The 18499-nt window shown below is 43.2% G+C and overlaps 1 protein-coding gene across 1 annotated transcript in view; it reads right to left on the minus strand.

The window, feature by feature from the left end:
* Nucleotides 1-17528: 17528 nt before the first annotated feature.
* Nucleotides 17529-18499, minus strand: part of MTPN (myotrophin) — an 80530-nt gene continuing 79559 nt past the window's right edge. Inside the window, exon 5 of the transcript XR_013442890.1 lies at nt 17529-17711. The gene's annotated coding sequence lies outside the window, so the exon portion shown is untranslated. The remainder of the gene's footprint in view (nt 17712-18499) is intronic.

Genomic DNA, 18499 nt, shown 5'->3' on the forward strand with positions numbered 1-18499 from the left:
TTTTCCAACATGTGAAGCCATGCCCTCCCTCCCTCCCTTTCTTTTTCTCCTTCTGTCTCTCCTAGTCCAGCCAGAAGCAATTCTTCTTTACATCCTGAAGAAACTTAGTGAATACAGTATTTGCTGCTTTCCAGCCTTGTCTACTTAATGATGTGTTTTGGGCATTTTCCCAGGTCAATAAATAGAGTCACAGATGCATGTATAATGGCTGCATAATATTCCAGTGAATGGACATACCACAATTTATATAACTAAAGGGAAACCGTTTTCAGCTGTCAATTCTGAATCTGGTGTCTGGTAATTAAAAGTTACTTTTTTTTTGGCTTTTATAGGGAATTCTGCAGCAAACATTACTATATGTATCTGTTTGTGTTTGTTGTATTTTCTTCTACTTCTTAAAATCTTATCCTGGCATTCTTTTTCCAGTTCCTTGAGTTGAATTTTTTCTTTTCAATCTTTTTCTTTATTTTTAATTTTGAAGACTTTGTTTAAAGCTCTAAATTGCTAACTACAATCTAAACTGCACCCAGAAATTTAAATACGCATCAGTTTCATTGTGGTTCAGGTCAAAATATTTTGCAGTTTCGTTGATGATTATCTCTTTAATCTGAGCATGATTTAAGAGTACATTTTAAGTTTCAAACATATGAGCTGTTGTTTGTTAAAACTTTATCACAGGGCTTAAAAGAAATCTCAGCACATTTAAGAATATTGAGATCATAAAGAATGTGCTTTCTAATCCAGTGTAATTAAGCTAAAAATCACCACCACCAACAACAAAAGACTCAAAATCCTTTATATTTGGAAATTTAGTAATACTCTCATAAATAACTTATGCATCAAAAAAAGTCACAATAAAAATGTTAAGATATTTTGAACTGAATCATAATGAAACTATGGCAGATGAAAACTTGTGGATGCAGTTTCAGTCTTGCTTAAGGGGAAACTTACAGCACATTTACATGCACATATTTAAAAAGAAGGCTGAAAATCAATAAGCTAAGTACCCATTTCAAGAAGGTAGAAGCAGCAGTGGTGGCAACAAATCAAATATAAATATTCACTAAAGATGCCAGTAGGGTCACCTTCAGTGGAGATTCATGTCTCTTTTCTCTGTCTTCGTATCTAGAGTTTTATGATTTTTGAAGATGCTTCCATTTGGCCTCTCAGGCTTTTAGTCCAGGATCAAGTTTCGTGATGGTATTTTGGGGTTCCTGCTCCATGGAAATGCTGGGAAGATACAGATCAGTATTTTAACTCCTGATCAGGAGGCTCCTCTCAGGCCCACAGCCTACTTCTCAGCTGGTTTCCACGAGGCAAAAAATGCTCATCTTCCCTCTCCCCCTGTCGCCTCCCAATGGCGGCCTCCAATAGTCAATCTGAGGCTAATTCCCTTGTTATAGACTGAAAGTTGGTGCTCCTTTCCAAATTCCTATGTTGAAGTTTAACCCCAACCATGGCTGTATTTGGAGATGGGGCCTCTAAGGAAGGAGGTTAAATGAGGTGGTGAGGGTGGGGCCCTTATATGAAGGGACAGGGGAGAACTCCCTCCCTCCTTACCTCCTTCTGTGTACGTATGTGCGTGCACACTTGTGCATAGAGGAAAGACTATATGAGGACATCCTGAGAAGGTGAGCATCCATAAGTCAAGAAGAGACCTCTCTCCAGAAACTGAAGCCATTGGACCTTGATGTGGGACCTCCAGCATCTAGAACTGTAAGAAAATAAGTGTCTGTTGTTCAGGCCACCTGGTCTATGGTATTGTGTTATGGAAGCCCGAGGAGACTAACACACCTTCCTTCAGGGTGACCAAACCATTGTTGCCCCTGCCTGCTTTGGGGCTCAGTAGCCTTTATCCTGTCTCTAGTCCTGATCACTTTGCTTTGCAGCTGCTCCACAGGGATGTTTATTTTATTTTTGAGTCCAACTATGACTTTTAGCATTTCTTTCTTTTTTTTTTTTTTTTTAACATATTTTACCTACTGTGGGGTGAGCTAGGGAGTACATCAAATGTGTGCACACTGTTTAAGATCTTTTGTGATTTCTAGTAAGGAAGAATCACATGGAGACAGATGTGCTGTTTAATTTTGCCGTAGAAATTAGAGATTCAGTGGCCTTACTGAATTGCTTTTTTTTTTTTCTTGTGAGCAGAGCATTTGGAATCAACTGGCTACTACTTCATAGTTACTAATTATTCCAAGATCCACTATGAATCAGTACTTAAGCAGATCATCCTGGGGGAGGCCGTCAGCCACTCCTTTGCCTTTCTTCATCCCCCATCTACAGATCATGGCATCTCTTCAACCACAGTTCACTCCAGCTCCTAGTGTTTCTCTTTCCACATTACCACCAACTCCCAGCGTGACCCTCCCAGGCAGAAATGGCAAAGTTGCATCTTTTTTATGGACCTAAATGAGATTCAGGTTGGGAAACTAAGCTACAGTGATGTATTGTTGGTGAATGTGAATGTCTGTTGACGTAACATCACTGCTTGTGAAGTGAGAGATGATAGTACTGATGGCGCCCACATAAAGCAGATGCACCTGGACGCGATACGTACAGAACTGTGGGTCTCCTCCCTCTGCTCACCCACTGGTGGCTTCTTAGCAGAGGCAAACTGTTACAGCCTCCACAGCCATTTGTGATTCTGCCTCATGGGCTGAAATCAGAACTGGGGCCTCCTATGACCTCGAACTTCGTTCTTTCTCAGTGTTACAGGATCACATAGTTGTGTCTGTTTCCAGCATGTAGCATTCAAGTTCGACAACCAAGAATCAAGTGGGACACATGGTTTCAGATGCACTTCTCTTGAGTTCCAGGGGGCTGTGTAGGCAGGTAGAAATATGATGAACTTTGTGTGGCCCAGATCTTAGTCATCCATCCACGAGCCATGTGGCCTTGGGCAAGGTCTGCGAGCTTAACCTCTGTGACTTCACCTGTAATGTGGACATTGTAATGCGTACTCCACAAGGTTGGCGTGGGTGTGTTAAATATAGGTGAAACCCCCACCCTGTGTCTGAAGGTATTCAAGAGATACTCCTTTCTTCCCTCCCTCCCTCCCTGACTCTGCAGTGATTGGTTGCCAGCTCTCTGCAGTCATCCCACCCCCCTGCACTCTGTTCCTAGGTGTTGGTGTAAAATAGGAATCCAGCTTTTGATGACTCAGATGTTCTTTTATTTCCATAACACTCTGACCGTGATATCACAGCTGTTCTTTGGGTGGTTTGTTGGGTTTGTCCCGTGACCCCCACCCCTGCCACAATCACTTCTTGGCTAAAGAGCCATGTGGTCATTTATGAATATATTGATTAGGAGAAAACTAGAGTTCATTATAAAAAGCCTTAAAAGGAAAGTGGGGTGGACTAGAACCTTCCAGAGGAGGGTGAAGAACTTGAAATTGCTGAGCACAGCGATGGGAATGATCCCTTCCCCATGTGAGAAGGCTGACTGACAGAATTTTTGTTCTTAGAGAATTCGCTGGAAGGAAAGGGGGAAGAGCAGGCTTGCTGTCTGGAAGGAAAGGGGGAAGAGCAGGCTTGCTGTTTTCGGCAATTCAAAACCCTGGAAAAACTATAAAACAGTTGGACTTGGTCCTTGACACAATCCCACCTCCTCTTTTTGCGTCCTCTCTCCCCTACCCTTCATTCAGCCGCTGTGACACCCCCCCGCCCCAGGCCTGGCTTCCTCAGTTCTCATAAATTTACCTCTTCTTCCCTCAAATTGAGTATTCTCTTGGTGCCTGATTGTCAGACTTCCCACAGAGGAAATAGATCTGAGGAATCAATTCATAATATGTTTCTCTCTACAGAGTTCTTTGCAAACTCTTCCCGAGATGTTTGCATTTTAGAAGCATTGCTTTTTAGGGGAATGATATATTTAGTTGGGCTATCCTATGCAAATTGTAAGAAAAAAATAAGGGTATGATGTGACTTCCCCAAGAAAGCTGGGTTAATGTGAACACAAAATGAAGCATGAGGATGCGTATATATTCCAATGTGACTCCATGGGCATCAGATTTCTCTTGGAGTTTTCACATATAGTTTTGGACTCCTAGCTTGAAGAAACACATGGACATAATGGGATACATTTGGATTAGTAAGGAGTAAAGAGGAGGTTCAGCAAGGCCTGGAGAGCTTTCCTCTACTCTCATGATGGATGTCTTCTAGGAAGGGGGTAGATTTGTTCAACATCATATTGCCAAGGGTGAAACTAGGACCACTGGGTGAAACGTACATGGAGGTTTTGTTTTGTTTTGTTATAAAGTAAGCTCTACACCCAATGTAGGGCTTGAACTCATGACCCCAAGATCAAAAGTCACATGCTCTACCGACTGAGCCAGCCAGGCACCCCAAGATGGCTGTTCTTTGAATCAGAACTGCCCAAAGATGCAGTGGGCTGTCAGAAGGATGGCTGTCAAGGGGATTCCAGTCCAAATGATCAAGGCTATCCATAAGTGAAATCCCAGAGGGCAGCCTGTGGGTGGAGTAAATTTTTGGAGTAGGGACAGATACCTTCCCAGGGTTTTATATCATCTTCCCTAGGCACGTGAAGGCTGAGCCTTAAAGATGGCTGGTGTTATCTAGATGAGAGGAAAGAAGGGACCACGGGACCAAGGCTTTTCTTTCTTGCATTCACCTAATCACCCAGCTGCGGGAAATGGACATTTCATTTATTTGCTGTTGTGGCAGGCTCCTGAATGCTTATGAGTATGAATCATTTTTATTTTATCGCTGTAGACTGAGTCCCCAGCAAGATAAGGAGGCATCTTGCCAGATCTAGATATGCTCTTTAGATGATAGAATAAATTTAAAAATCTTGAGGATCAAATTAATTTTACTTTTGACCCCAGACAATCTCTCTCTTCCAAAGAAAACTAATCTGAAAGATTTATATAAGATATTCAAGGTTCTTTGGATCTTATGCAAGCCTGACCCAATCTTACTCCGGTGAGTTTTTTGGTATAGTGGAGCTTTGAGAATTAAATTTTCTATGAACTAGCAAGAAATGAGAGAAAGCAGTACTTGACATGTGCTTGAGACTCTCATACAGTCCAGAAACTTAAAGACCAGTGCAGTTTTATGGGCAATAACTCATAAGCTCTGTGTATCCAATTGTGTTCTTTTCCTATTCCTCTCTTATCAGAATCCTTTCTTTCAAGGGTCAAAATTAGTATTTAATAAATCATTATTTACCAGAATGCTATACAAAGCTTTTAAAAATGCTTATGACTCAGACAATAGAGCAGTCAATCACATAAAATCAAATATGTGCATGCTAAGTCACAATTTAAAATTCCCATTTGACTTGTCTGCTCTCCTTAAACCCTGCAAATAATACTGACAATATTGAAAATTAAGTATCTTTTATGAGTAACAAATTCCTTCCTAATGAAAAATTTTTATGGTGGTTTACCAATGGAAATTGCAAATACATAAGGATAAAACAATAGATTCATGAAACCAATAACCATTAAAATAAAAACTCTAAGCAAACCAGGAATAGAAAGAAACTTCTTAAGCCTAACACAAACCTATAATCAACAAAAAACCTATAGCTAACATCATACTTACGAAAGACTGAATGCTTTCTCCTTAAGATAAGGAACCAGGCAAGAATACCTGCTGTCACCATTCCTATTCAACAATGTACTGGAGGTTCTAGGTGGTACAATAAGGCAAGTAAAAGAAATAAAAGGCATGCAGATTAGATGAAGTAAAACTGTCTTTATACCCAGACAACATGATCTTCTATGTAGGAAACCTGAAGCATCTACAAAATAAAGCTCCTAGAACTAATATCTTGTATTTGCAGGATACAAGACCAATGTATAAATTCTATTTCTATACACTAGCAGTTAGACATTGAAATGAAAATTACCACTGCCAATAGCCTCAAAAATATGAAATATTGAGGAGCAAATTTGACAAAACACATGAAAGACCTGTACACTGAAAACTACAAAACGTAGCTGTGAGAAACTAAAGAACCCCTAAGTAAATGGAGAGAGAGGTCATGTTCATGAATTAGAAGAACTGATATGTTAAGATATCAGTTCTCCTGAAATTGATCTATAGATCAAAGCAAACCTAATTAAAATCCTAGCGGAACTTTTTGTGTATGTGTGTGTGTGTAGAAATTGACAAGCCAATTCAAAACTTACAAGGGTATTCAAAGAACATTGACTAGGCCAAACAACTTTTACAAAGAAGGACAAAGTGGGAGGACTTAAACTGCTTGACTTCAAGATTAAAAAGTATAATCATAAAGACAGTATGGTATTGGCATAAAAATAGACCTAAGCAACACAATCAGAAGTCCAGAAATAGACCTCCACGTATATATCAATTGCTCTTCAATAAAGGTGCCAGGGCAATTCAACTGGGAAAGGAGAATCTTTGCAACAAACAGTACTGGGAAAACTAGAGGGCCAGATGTAAAAATCCAAAACCAAACCATCAAAAAGCACCTTAACCCTTGCCTCACATAACCTACAAAAAGTAACTTGACATGCATCAGAAACCCACATAGGAGAAGTGAAACTATGAAGTTTCCAGCAGAAGACGTATGAGAAGATCTTAGCAACCTTAAATTTGACAAGGATTCTAAAATAGGACACAAATTAAAAAACGAATTAATTGGACATACTCAAGAAATATTTTTTAAAGCCATTGCTATGACAGTGAAAAGGCTGGGTCATATACAGGGAGATATTTGCAAAACATACAAACTTGCTGCTCTGTAGACATTTATCAAATCAATAAATTTAAAATGTGGCTCCAGCAGTTGCACTACTGGCTATTTACCCAAAGAATACAAAAACACTGGTTTGAAGGGGTATATGCACCCCTATGTTTAAACCAGCATTATTTACAATAGCTAAATTATGGAAGCAGCCCAAGTGTCCATCAACTGATGAATGGATAAAGTGATATACATACACACAATGGAATACTGAGCCATAAAAAAAGAATGAAGTCTTGCCATTTGTGATGACGTGGACCGAGCTAGAGAGTTTAATGCTAAGTGAAGTCAGTCAGTCAGAGAAAGACAAATACCATATGATTTCACTCATGTGGAATTTAAGGAACAAAACAAATGAGCAAAGCAGAAAAAAATAGGAAGACAAACCAAGAAACAGACCCTTAACTACAGAGAACAAACTGATGGTTACCAGAGGGGAGGTAGGTGGGCGGATGGGTGAAACAGGTGATGGGGATTAAGGAGGGCACTTGCTGTGATGAGCACCCAGTGAGGTAGGGAAGTGTTGAATCACTATATTGGACACATGAAACTAATATTACACTGTATGTTAACTAACTGGAATTAAAATAAAAACTTCAAGAAGTAATTTAAAGGGTGGTACAGAGAATTTTAGTTATTTTTTTTATTATGTTATACAATGTGAAACTATATTTCTAAAGCTTAAATAGAATCAAAATTGTTGGAAAAATTAAAAATAAATAATTTTTTAATTTTAAAATAAATAAAATAAAAAAATAAAATTTTTTTCTTAAAAAATGTGGCAGTTCCTACTTGTTGGAGCAAGACCTTTTCCCCAAGCTAATGAAGAGGCTTCTCCCAATCTCTGTGACTTCCTCTCTTGCTTAAGATCACATTTTGTGAGTCACATACTCCAGAAAGTTTTGGAATAAGGCTCAAAAATCCAGGCTGAGGCAAACTTGTCAATGGGAAAATTTGTCTTTAGCTTCTCCTCTTTTATTTTTTTCTGTTCTTTCCACAGAACTTTATTCATCTAATGCGAGAGTCAGCAAGTGTTTTTTTGTAAAGGTCCAGGTAGTAAATATTTTAGGCTTTCCGGGCAATCGGTTCCCTTTCGAAACTACTCACCTGGCTGTTGTAGTGTCAAAGCAGCCAGGGACACCATGGAAACACATGGGCATGGCTGTGTTCCAATAAAACTTTATTTACAGGAACAAGCATTGGGCTGAATTTGGCTTCCGGGCAATAGCTTGCGGACTCCTGCTCTAGGGTTGAATCTATTAGGCAGCATTCATTGAAGTTGAAGCTACACTTTAGCCTTTAGATAATGGGACTGATAATAAAAGCCATCTGGGTTTCTGAAGAAACTGCTTGAGCCATGTTTTGAATCATACATGAAAGTACACGATCCAGAAGGTTGGAAAGGCATGCCGGGACTGACCACACTGACGCTCATGACGTGTCTATGGCACCCCGAGGCTCACAACTCTTGTAGTGTTGTTTACTGGAGATGTGCACAGTAAGCCCTGTTTCTGTGAAGTGTTATAGGTAGAAACTGGATCGTATTTGGTGGCAGAGTAAGTGGGAGGGGAAAACAAAGTGGGTGGCAAGTATGGCCCATGCGTCAGGGGTCCCTAAGTTCTTCCATGTTCAGCAGTATGTTAGAAGCATTCCCAGACTTGGCGGGTAATTGTACTCATTGCTAAGATTTACTACACTAATGCAATAAGGGCGTACATCTAATCATAAGGGGAAAAGACACAGGCAGAGTCTGGAGGAATCTATATGCAGACTTCCTTATGCTCTATTCCTCCCATGAGGGGTTGCAAAATGCTCACTCCTTTCCATGTGTGATGTTTCTGCCTAGGGAATTCTATTTGAGACTCAGGGCTCAAGGTTTTTCTTGGGGGCTGGTCATGTAGGCACCGATTGCATATAGCTAGGACCAAAATTTCAGGCTCCCAGAAGGAATGCAGGTGTTTAGCATAAACCATGTTGTTTGTACGAGTGGTCCAGGCACTGTAAACCTCCCTTATCATTCAGGGAACCTTCTGAGTGTCTGGTTCCCAGATGCCAACCATGCAAGCAGACTTTCCTAAGGGTAGCAATCTCAGACCTGGTATGTTAACTCTTTTCTACACATACCCCTACTCTGAGACATCCAAACAAGGGAAAAGGCATGATAGGGCAGGACATAAAGGCAAGGGCGATTTTGGGTCTTGTATGAATATTAAGTCTTCATGATACTACAGTATATGGGCCCCCGTGGGATGATGTGATGTGTGCCGCACTCTGCCTCCCTCACATCATGAGTCGTCTTGGTTCTTATTTACGTCTGTTCATGCTGGTGCAAAACAGCCTCCTCCCAGGCCTCCCTACCTCCATCCCACTTGTGACAGTATGTTTATGCACAGGCTGCCAGTTCATGACCTTGGCTCCCATTTCTTTTTTTTTTTATGCTGCTGCTTGTGTTAAAAAAAATCTAAACTGTCTTATCGCCTATTTTATTGAGAAAGTTGAGGCCATTCACTTAATCTCATGTACTTACCTTGCTCCACCTTTCCCTTCTTCTCTCTTGCCTCAGAGAATAAAGTAGCCCTCTCCCTGCTGAAGGCTGATGCCACAGTCTGTGTCCTGGATCCCATCTCCAGGGGCTTGCCCATCACTTCTCTCTCTCCTCCTGTGTTCAACCTCCCGCTTCTTACCCTTAGCACACAAACACATTGTCTCTCCCATCATTAAAAAATGTTCAACAGAACCTTCCTGTGACCTCCTAGCTGCTGCTCTTTCTCCTTCCATTCTCATTCAAACTTCTTGAAAGACTTACTTTTAATCATCTCCCCACCTCCCGTTCCTTCTTCATTATACTGCAATTTGACTTCCACCTACACAGTTCTATTGAATGGAAGGCGCCTATGAACACCTAATTGCAAATCCAGTGGGCACTTTCTTCTATTCATTATCTTCTCTGACCTGTCTGCTACATCTAACACCATTAATCACTCCTGCTTCCTGGGAAATTCCCCTTGGCTTTCATGACACAGAAAAATGCCCTGGTTCTCCTCATCTCTGTCCCACGTGGGCTCCTCTTTCTTCACCCACCATCTGACTGTTGGTGTACCCCAAGATTTTGCCTATTGTGTATTCATTGTCTTATTCTATGTGTTCTCTCTGAGCAGCACTATCTGGATACCAGTCACTCCACAGTTTCTATCTTCAGTGCGGACATCTGTCCCAAGCTCCAGACTCATATATTCATCTCCATCTGGATGTTCCGGAAGAACCTCCAGTTGATCACATCCATAACTGAATTCATCATTTTCTACTTCTGGGTTTCTCCATCTCATTGAGTTGCACTGCCAGTCACTAGATGTGGAAGATAGAAGTCTTCAAATCATCTTTATTTCTTCCTTCATTCACATGTTCCATCTCTCTTCAATCGCCAAGTCCTTTTGATTCTACTTCCTAAATATTCCTCAAGCTATTATCTCTCCAACTCCTTTACTAACACCTTAGTGAAGGCTTCCTTGATTCTTGCTGGATGACTCCAAAAGCTTCCTAATAGGTATCCCTGGCACCCATCTTACCTCCCACAAACCCATTCACTCAACACAATATTCAGAGAGCACCTACCATATGCACTGATCTGGGGGGTGGGGGAGATAGTGGTAAGGAGAATAGTCATGTCCTTTGCTGTCACTAAGCTTATACTATGGTAATACGTGAGTGTGTGTGTGTTTTAATCTACATTAAATAATTCCAGATACCAGTAAGTGCGCCATAGACAAGATAATAGGATTGAAGCTAACTGATGGAGTGGATTAAATTTGGATATTCAAAGTAGGCCTCTTTGAGTAGGTGACATTTGAGCAGAGACCTGATGAAGAAGAGCATCTGGGGTGGGGAGAACAGCATGTAGAAGGGCTCTGAGTGGGTGCATGTTTGGAGGATATCAGCTGAGGGAAGAATAGTCCGGGGTGAGGTAGGATTGTGTTAAGCCTTACAGGCCATGGGACGGGTTTGGGAATCTCGAGTCTGACAGGAAGCCATTGGAGGACTTTCACTGGCAGGTGACATGGTCTGGTGTACCTCCAGAGCAGAGTGCTCTGGTTGCTGCATGGAAAATAGGTTGCAGGAGGCACACCTGGAAGTAGTTAGGAGGTGATTGTATTATTCCAGATGAGAAAAGGTGATGTCTGGCCGAAGGGGGCAGCAGTGGAGATGGAAAGAAGCAGATGGAATTGGAATATCATCTGGATGTGGAATCCCTAAGACTTGAAAGAATCAGGATGTCTTCTTCATCCTCCATCAGTGGCTCCAGAGTGATTTTCTAAACACAGCTCAAGCCATATTGCTTCCACTGTTCAAGAACCCTCCGGGGTTCCTCACTGGTGATCAATTCTAAACAACTGTAGCCACAGATGCAAGGCCATCCCTGGCTTGTTTCTGTTTTTCTCACCAGAAGACTTCTCTACCTGTTAGATGCCTCTTGGTTCCGCCCCAGCATGTGGGCATGTGGTGTCTCTATCACAGTGCTATGATGTATTGAAATCGCCTGTGTATGTGGGCTCCTAAGATGCAAAGGCTTTGTCTTATTGATCATTCTATTTCCATTGTCTAGTTGCCATGCCAGTGGAAATTTGGGCCTTGGACCAGCAGCAGAAGCATCACCTGGGAGGTTGTTTGAATTTGCATTTTAGCAGCAAGGTCCCCCCGGGGACTCCTATGCACCTGACAGTTTTGAGAAGCTGGCTTGGGTCCTGTGGACAGTAGGTTCTCATTGACTGTCGAACAGGACCAGCAACCTGGTCCAGACTCCTCGGAGCTCAACAGTGATCTCCTTTTGTCAAAATAGACCAAAGTCACAAAGTCAGCTTCATGGAGATGGATTAAACCCTACTGGATGTTATGGATGCACTGAACGTGTCTGTCCCTGCCTGGCTGGTGACATCTGCTTCCAGTAACACAGGACCAGTGGTTACATTTACTTCCAGCCTAGGAGCCAGGGTATCGGCAATTTCAGACTGAATTGATTCAGAAGCACTCTTCTTATAGAGTACTCTAATTTTTTGTAAAGTCACCCATATAACCTAACACCTAACTTTTTTCCTTTGAATAGGTAGTCCTCTAATTAAGTGTCGAGAACAAACTTCTAAGTACCAAAGGCAGATACTCTGTGTCCACACATGGACTGCTAGCAACGAATGCACAAGTGCTAATTAGCTCATTAACACTTCACTGTTCTCCTTTGAGATGCTCTCAGTTATTTTTCAGCCGAAATAAACCCATCAGGTCAGAAGTTCCCAGTTTTGCCTTGTCTTTTTATGAACGCCCACGAGTTCAGGGGCTGCGGCTCTCCTGCCCAAACCACAAAGTGGGAATAATGGCCCGTTCAACTTCCCGGCTTCTCAGGTCCTCAGGCTGATGAAGATCCGGGGCTCTCACAGGCAGGAATTCTGACATGCTGCCCAGGTGCTGACACTCTGGTCACTCTGTGTCCCAGGCATGGGTCGTCCTCAGCAGAGCTGGAGGGTGGCTGTGCCAGGGACAGGGACCGTGTCTCCTCAGCACCGCTAGGAGCTCACGGAATTCCGTGGTGCTTTGACCTCACGGGTGTCTCTTTGGTGGTAGCTCTTCAGACCCCAGCAACCTTAACTAGCCTTCCAAGAGACTGAATGTGTTGTGGCCAAATTCATATGTTGAAATCCTAACTCTCACTGTGGTGGTATTTGGAGGCAGGGCCTTTGGGAGCTGATGAGGCCATGAGGGTGCAGCCCTCGTGAATGAGATTGGTGCCCAGAGAGTTCTCTTGCCGCCTTTTCGCCGTGTGAAGAGACTATGGGAAGTCAGCAGTCTGCAACTTGGGGGAGAGTCTTCACCAGAACCCAAATGGGCTGGCCCCCTGATCTCAGATTTCCAACGTCCAGAACTTCAGGAAAGAAATGGTTGTTGTTTATAAGTCACTCAGTCCAGCAGCCCTACCGACTATGACCATCCCCTGGGGGCAGATACTTCACCTGCTCAGAATCACTCTCACCCCCTGCCTGAAATTGCAAGTGAAGCGGGAAGTGGCTCTTTTCCATAAAACGCTTGGGAAATGCTTGGCCCACCTGCTTCTCAGGTTGAGGAAGGTCATGGTGAAAATCATATGCTTCATTTCCAAGGTGTGAAAATTTGCTCCCAGAACGATGGGGTGAAAGCAAGTCTTGGTTTGCTCTTATTATAGCATCTGGGTGGGACTTTCCAAAGAACAGTGATGGGGACACAGGTATCTGGGTCTTGTCCTTTGTCTGGAACCTGGCAGCGTGACACTCTTGTCACTTGGCCACAGTATTTTCACCAGGTGACCTCTAGCATCCCTTCTCATGCCAACATTTTAGGACTCTCTGTCTCTATCTTTCCTGGTCTTTTCTGGGGAGAATAAAAAAAAAATGAAATAGCTCAAGTTCTGACCCTTTCTGAATGTCTATAAAATCCCAGGGATTCAATAATGAGCAATGGTGTGCTGGTCAATGTTTAACAACTGGCACTGATTTGTAGTATTTGTTAATTTCTGTGGTATACATCATCTCATCAGGACTGATTTCCAGCCTTTGAGCGGTGTCCACCTGCTCACAAAATTCTTGAAAATGTAACAGTCAGCTCTCATGAGCTGCTATGAGCTGGCTCCGCACCCTTGTGAATAAGCCTCCTTGTCCATTATTCTGAGAGAAGCAGGACTTACACGGTCAGGGGCAGACATGCTCACTCATTTTCCTGGCTTCTTGCCTGGCTATTGGGAAAAGTCAGTGTGGACATGAGACAGTTGTAGAAGATTGGCAGTGAAATGTGTGGTCAAACACCGAGAATAGGAATGCTTCCTGTTTATCAGGATGTCTGACAACTCTCCCAGGGCCTTCTGCCAGAAAGTCATCATCCTCTTATGCTTGTCGAAGGGCACACAATGACACACAGAAATTGGATTGCCAATAAGAATTGTTCCAAGTAGAGAGATGGAGTCTTTTCCCATGTGCCAGGTGGAAGGAAGTTCGGGAGTGAGGTGGGGTTCTATAGGCTGATCAGTGGAGTCTCTCCAGTTTCGTCTTATGCTCATTAACTGAAATCAGCTTTTAATTCTGGGCTGGCATCTCTTTCCTACAGGTATGCATTCATCCCTTGTTGCTATTTCTGAGGGCTAGTACTCTAATTTTTCTGCCTTTGTTAAAAAAAAAGTCTTGTTCCCGGGATATGCTCCGAGAGGGACTCCTATTTTAGTCTTAGTTAACTCTAATAGAAAGAACAATGGAGGTCAAGTATTCCATTTTGTAGCAGCCGGTGAGTTATACTCAGAACAATCTTGCCCCCTGGCCATAGAGTGTGTGCTGTTTAACTGTAAGAACTTGAAGTACAAAGGGTGTTTTGTACATATTCTGCCTCCTCAAGGGGACATCGGTGTCAGGTAGGGTCCAGTCCTCAGTGAAGCACCAATAGACCCAGAGTTTAGCAGACCTGTAATGTCAAGAGGGAGCTGTTTTAGATGCCAAGCACTAACTGTTTTGGTGAAGACTGGGCAGAAAGTCTGGTATAATACATTGCCTGTAGTTCTTTGACCCTTTTGCAGAACAGCATGGAGCAGCCATTAAAGTTCATGGTCACTGGAAACTAAGCAGGTGAATTATAGGTCTATATCAAAGAGTCAAGAAACAGGAACACTTACCCAAATGTAAGAAAACCTTCACATAACCCTCAACCATCCATCTCATATCTGAGTGTTACTGGGCTCAAGGGAGATATGGCAAGACTAGGTAAACTGGCTCAGTGAGTCCCAACCTATTAATGGGCAGACATATACACTCCTCAAGTAGAAACAATCATTCTATCGTTTCTGGAGTATGGATGAGGACTCCAGGAATAATCTGTGCAGGAAAGACAGCACATTAATGACCCTTTGCACGAAAGAGGGGGATGAAAATTAGGTAGTGTGTGAAGAAGTGTTTTAATGAGAAGGGGAATCTACAAAATGGTGCCCATGTTAGGATTATAATTATTGGAAATATTTATAAGGATAAACTTTGGAAAGGGATACAGAGAAATGAAAATTAAGGTAGGCTGGAAGGATTACAACTGAATATTTTACAAATTTTCCTGACTTTTGTAATGTTTAAATATATTAAATGTTTTTAAAATTTATTTATTTATTTGAGAGAGAGAATGAGTGGGGGAAGGGGCAGAGGCAGAAGGAGAAGCAGACTCCTCACTGAGCAAGGAGCCTGCCGTGGGGCTCCATCCCAGGACCCCAAGATCATGACCTGAGCTAAAGGCAGATGCTTAACCAACCAAGCCACCCAGGTGCCCCATGTTGTTTGAATATATTTAAATCTTTTGTGCAAAGGGTTTTCCATCTTCAAAGAGAACCAAAGGAGCTGGAATTTCCCTGGAGAAATTGAAATCAGATATAAGGAAGAATTTCTTTGTGGGATGATCAGTCCCTGGGAGGTACTTAGAGCAGAGCTGAGAAATCACCTTCAAGAATGGTTCCCTGTTTAACCAGGTGGAGAGTGGTGGTGGCCCCTGGAGTTGGGGGACAAACTGGATTGCTTCTGCAGGCTTCTTCCACATAGAGATGGTGGACCTGAGACACAGCACTCACCGAGATGCAAATGTGACACAGTGAATTGTTGGCAGAGCTGTGAACAGGAAAATTTAGGAGGTAGGACAAGAGCAATTTTGATGACTGCTTCAGATCTCCTCAAGACGCACTCCCCCCATTCCTGTCACTGCCCTAGGTCCTACCAGCAGCTGTAGCAGTTAGGAAGCAAATAAATTAATTTCTTCCCAGGGGTCAGGCTAGCAGGAGAACTTTGCAGGGGCTCTTGCAGTCATAAACATCTTAACCTAAAGGAACACCTTCTGGGTGTGGAGAAGGACCATTAGGGAAGCTTCCTAGAGTGGAGAAAGGTTTTCTTGCCGCCATGTACCCCCCACCCTTCCTTGGGCCATTCTTCTGCTCCAAGTTCAGAGCTCTCCAATGGAAACTCCTTTTTTCCAGTTAGGTAAGTTGTTTTGTTGTTGTTGTTCTGGAACTTGGATAGTGCCGTGGGCATATCTGGTTAGAAAGATGTTACTTTCCTGAGATATAAAGTCCTTCTAGAGAGAAAGGGCTCTTCTCTTCCACAAGGCACATTTGTGTAGCAGGAAGTTCACACCGAGCTTAGGATATGGACAGGCTCTATTTGAAGCTGGACCTCATGACTTGCAAGCTCTCTGAGCCTTGTTTTCTCATTTGCAAAATGAGGATATCAATACCTATCTCATAGGTTATGGGGATGAAGGGCACCAATAAGGTGCCTGGCACTTGATAGGTCCCCATTAAACATAAGTTTCATTTAAAATTTTAGGAGTCAACAGAGATTAAATACATATCTGGTGCTCCTGCATTGCTTCCTGTACCCAATCATGACTCATGGCACTGTTGACCAACACACAGAAGGTGTCAAACAACAGACCTCACTAGCTCTGAAAAGCTGGACATGTTTTGCTGACTGGCACTCCTCACTGTGACACTTTGGTTTGGCCACAGATGTCACCAAAGATTATTTCAAGATAACTGGGGGCCTCCTACCCCAGAGCCACTGTGAAATCCTGTGAATATATCTGCTCCTGACTTCAGTCAGTCTCCACTGGGGCCTGCTGTTGGCTCTCAGTGCCAGCACACCCTTGGGATGAGATGGCTATTCTAGACTCTGATGGCTGTTCTAGACTCACTGGCCCTTGCTTGCTGGGTAATGAGGACTGGCAGCAGCAATGCTGCTCACCCAGCCTGGTGGTGGGGCAGAGCACGGAGGCTGCTGAGTAGGAAAGGCTACGTTACTGGAGTTGAAGCTCAGCTGGATCTTCTCCTTGTTGGGTGGGGAAGGTCAAAAGAGTCCATCAAAGCAGAATACCCAAGGGCAGCCCAGAGGGTTGGCTACCCTGGATTGATGTAAGACCCCAAAGACTCAGTTACATCTTTCGGGAATAGTGGTTAAGAGCATAGGCTTTGACACCAGATGGACTCCAGCTTAATGTGTGGCCATTTTGTCGATAGGTGGCCTTGATCAAGCGACTCAACCTTCCTCTATAAGCCTGGTGCCTCCTGTGTAAAAGGGAATAATAAGAATAAGATTTGCTTCCCTAAGTGATTGGGGGGATTAGGAGGAAGTCAAGCATGCAGCCTAGTGTGTGGCACAGTGTAGCAAGGTCTCCATCAAGGTTTTTGGTTCCCATTAGAACCAGAGACCAAGCTGTTTGTGTCTATATCAATAATTGCTTGATATACTCCCATCTTCCTGACCAAATTGTGGCCACTGTCTACTTCAATGTTGAATTTAAAATGTCCATCTTCTAGAGAGTGGGTGCTCCTCAAACCTGGAAGAATGCATAGCTGTGGGGCCAACCACAGGGTGGCCCAGCCCTCCCTTGCCCCCCATGATTCTGCATGCAAACACAAGCTCACATTCACAGGGTGCAGGGAGCAGGAAAATTCACTCATTCAGCTAATGATTACAGAGTGCCTACTATGCGCCGGGCTCCATTCTACTTCTGGGGAGAAAAACAGATAAAAATCTCTATCTTCCTGGAGGTAACCACATTCTAATGTGAAAACAGATAATAAACAAATGAAATAAGAAAGATCTATAGCATATTTAACAGTGGCGAATGCTAGGGGGAAAGGAAGAAAGCACAGAAGGGGAATATGAATATGCAGTGTTGGAGGAGGGCACTGGGCATTGTAGATGGGGTAATGTATTAGTTTGCTCAGGCTGTTGTAATAAAGTACCACAGACTGGGAAGCTTAAATAGCAGAAATTTATTTCCTCACAATTCTGGAGGCTAGAAGTCTGAGGTCAGGGTGTTGGCAGAGGGGTTTTCTCTGAGGTCTCTCTCCTTGCTTGTAGATGGGGCCCTTCTCCCTGTGTCTTCTCATGGTCTTCCCTCTGGGCCAATCTCCTCCTCTTCTAGGCACACCAGTCCTATTGGAGTAGAGCCTACCCGAATGACCTCATTTAAACTTAATTACCTCTTTAAAGACCCTATCTCCAAATACAGTCACATTCTGAGCTCCTGGGGGTTAGTTAGGACTTCAGCATATGAATTTGTTGGGGTGAGGGTGGGGTGGTGGGGGCACAATTCAGCCCATAATAGGTGGCAAGGAAAAGCCTTACTGATGTGTCACTTTTGAATAAAGGCTTGAAGGAGGTGAAGGAGCCAGCATGTGACTATCTGGGGAAAGAGTGTTCCCGGCCAAGGGGACAGCAGGTGCAAAGGCCCTGAGGTAGAAACATACCTGGTTTATTTCACAAACAGTGAGGAAGCCAATGTGGCTGGAGCCAAGTGAAAAGGAGGAGGGGGGAGGAGAAGAAGTCATAGAGGTAAGAGGGCAGATTGTATGGGATTGTCATGGTGAAGATTTGTCTTCTCCTTCTAGGGGGATGGAAGCCACAGGAGTGATGTGGTCTGTCTTACAGGAGAACTCTGACCACTGCACTGAAATAGACTGGGGTTAGGGCAGGAGCAGAGGCCACTGCTATAACCACGGGGACCAGAGTGAGAGCAGTGTGGGTGGTAAGAAGTGGTCACACTCTGGACATATTTTGGAGGTAGAATTCACAAGATGGTGGAGAGAGTGTGAGAGCAAAAAAACCCTCAAAGCTAACTGCAGGGTTAGCAAATGGAACCAAGGGGTGGCCATTTATTGAGATGGGAAGACCGGAGGGGAGACGGTTCTTTGGGGGAACACGAGGAACTCAATTTGGGATAT

The sequence above is a fragment of the Halichoerus grypus genome, chromosome 12 (genome assembly GCF_964656455.1).
Source record: "Halichoerus grypus chromosome 12, mHalGry1.hap1.1, whole genome shotgun sequence".
In the NCBI taxonomy this organism is placed as follows: Eukaryota; Metazoa; Chordata; class Mammalia; order Carnivora; family Phocidae; genus Halichoerus; species Halichoerus grypus.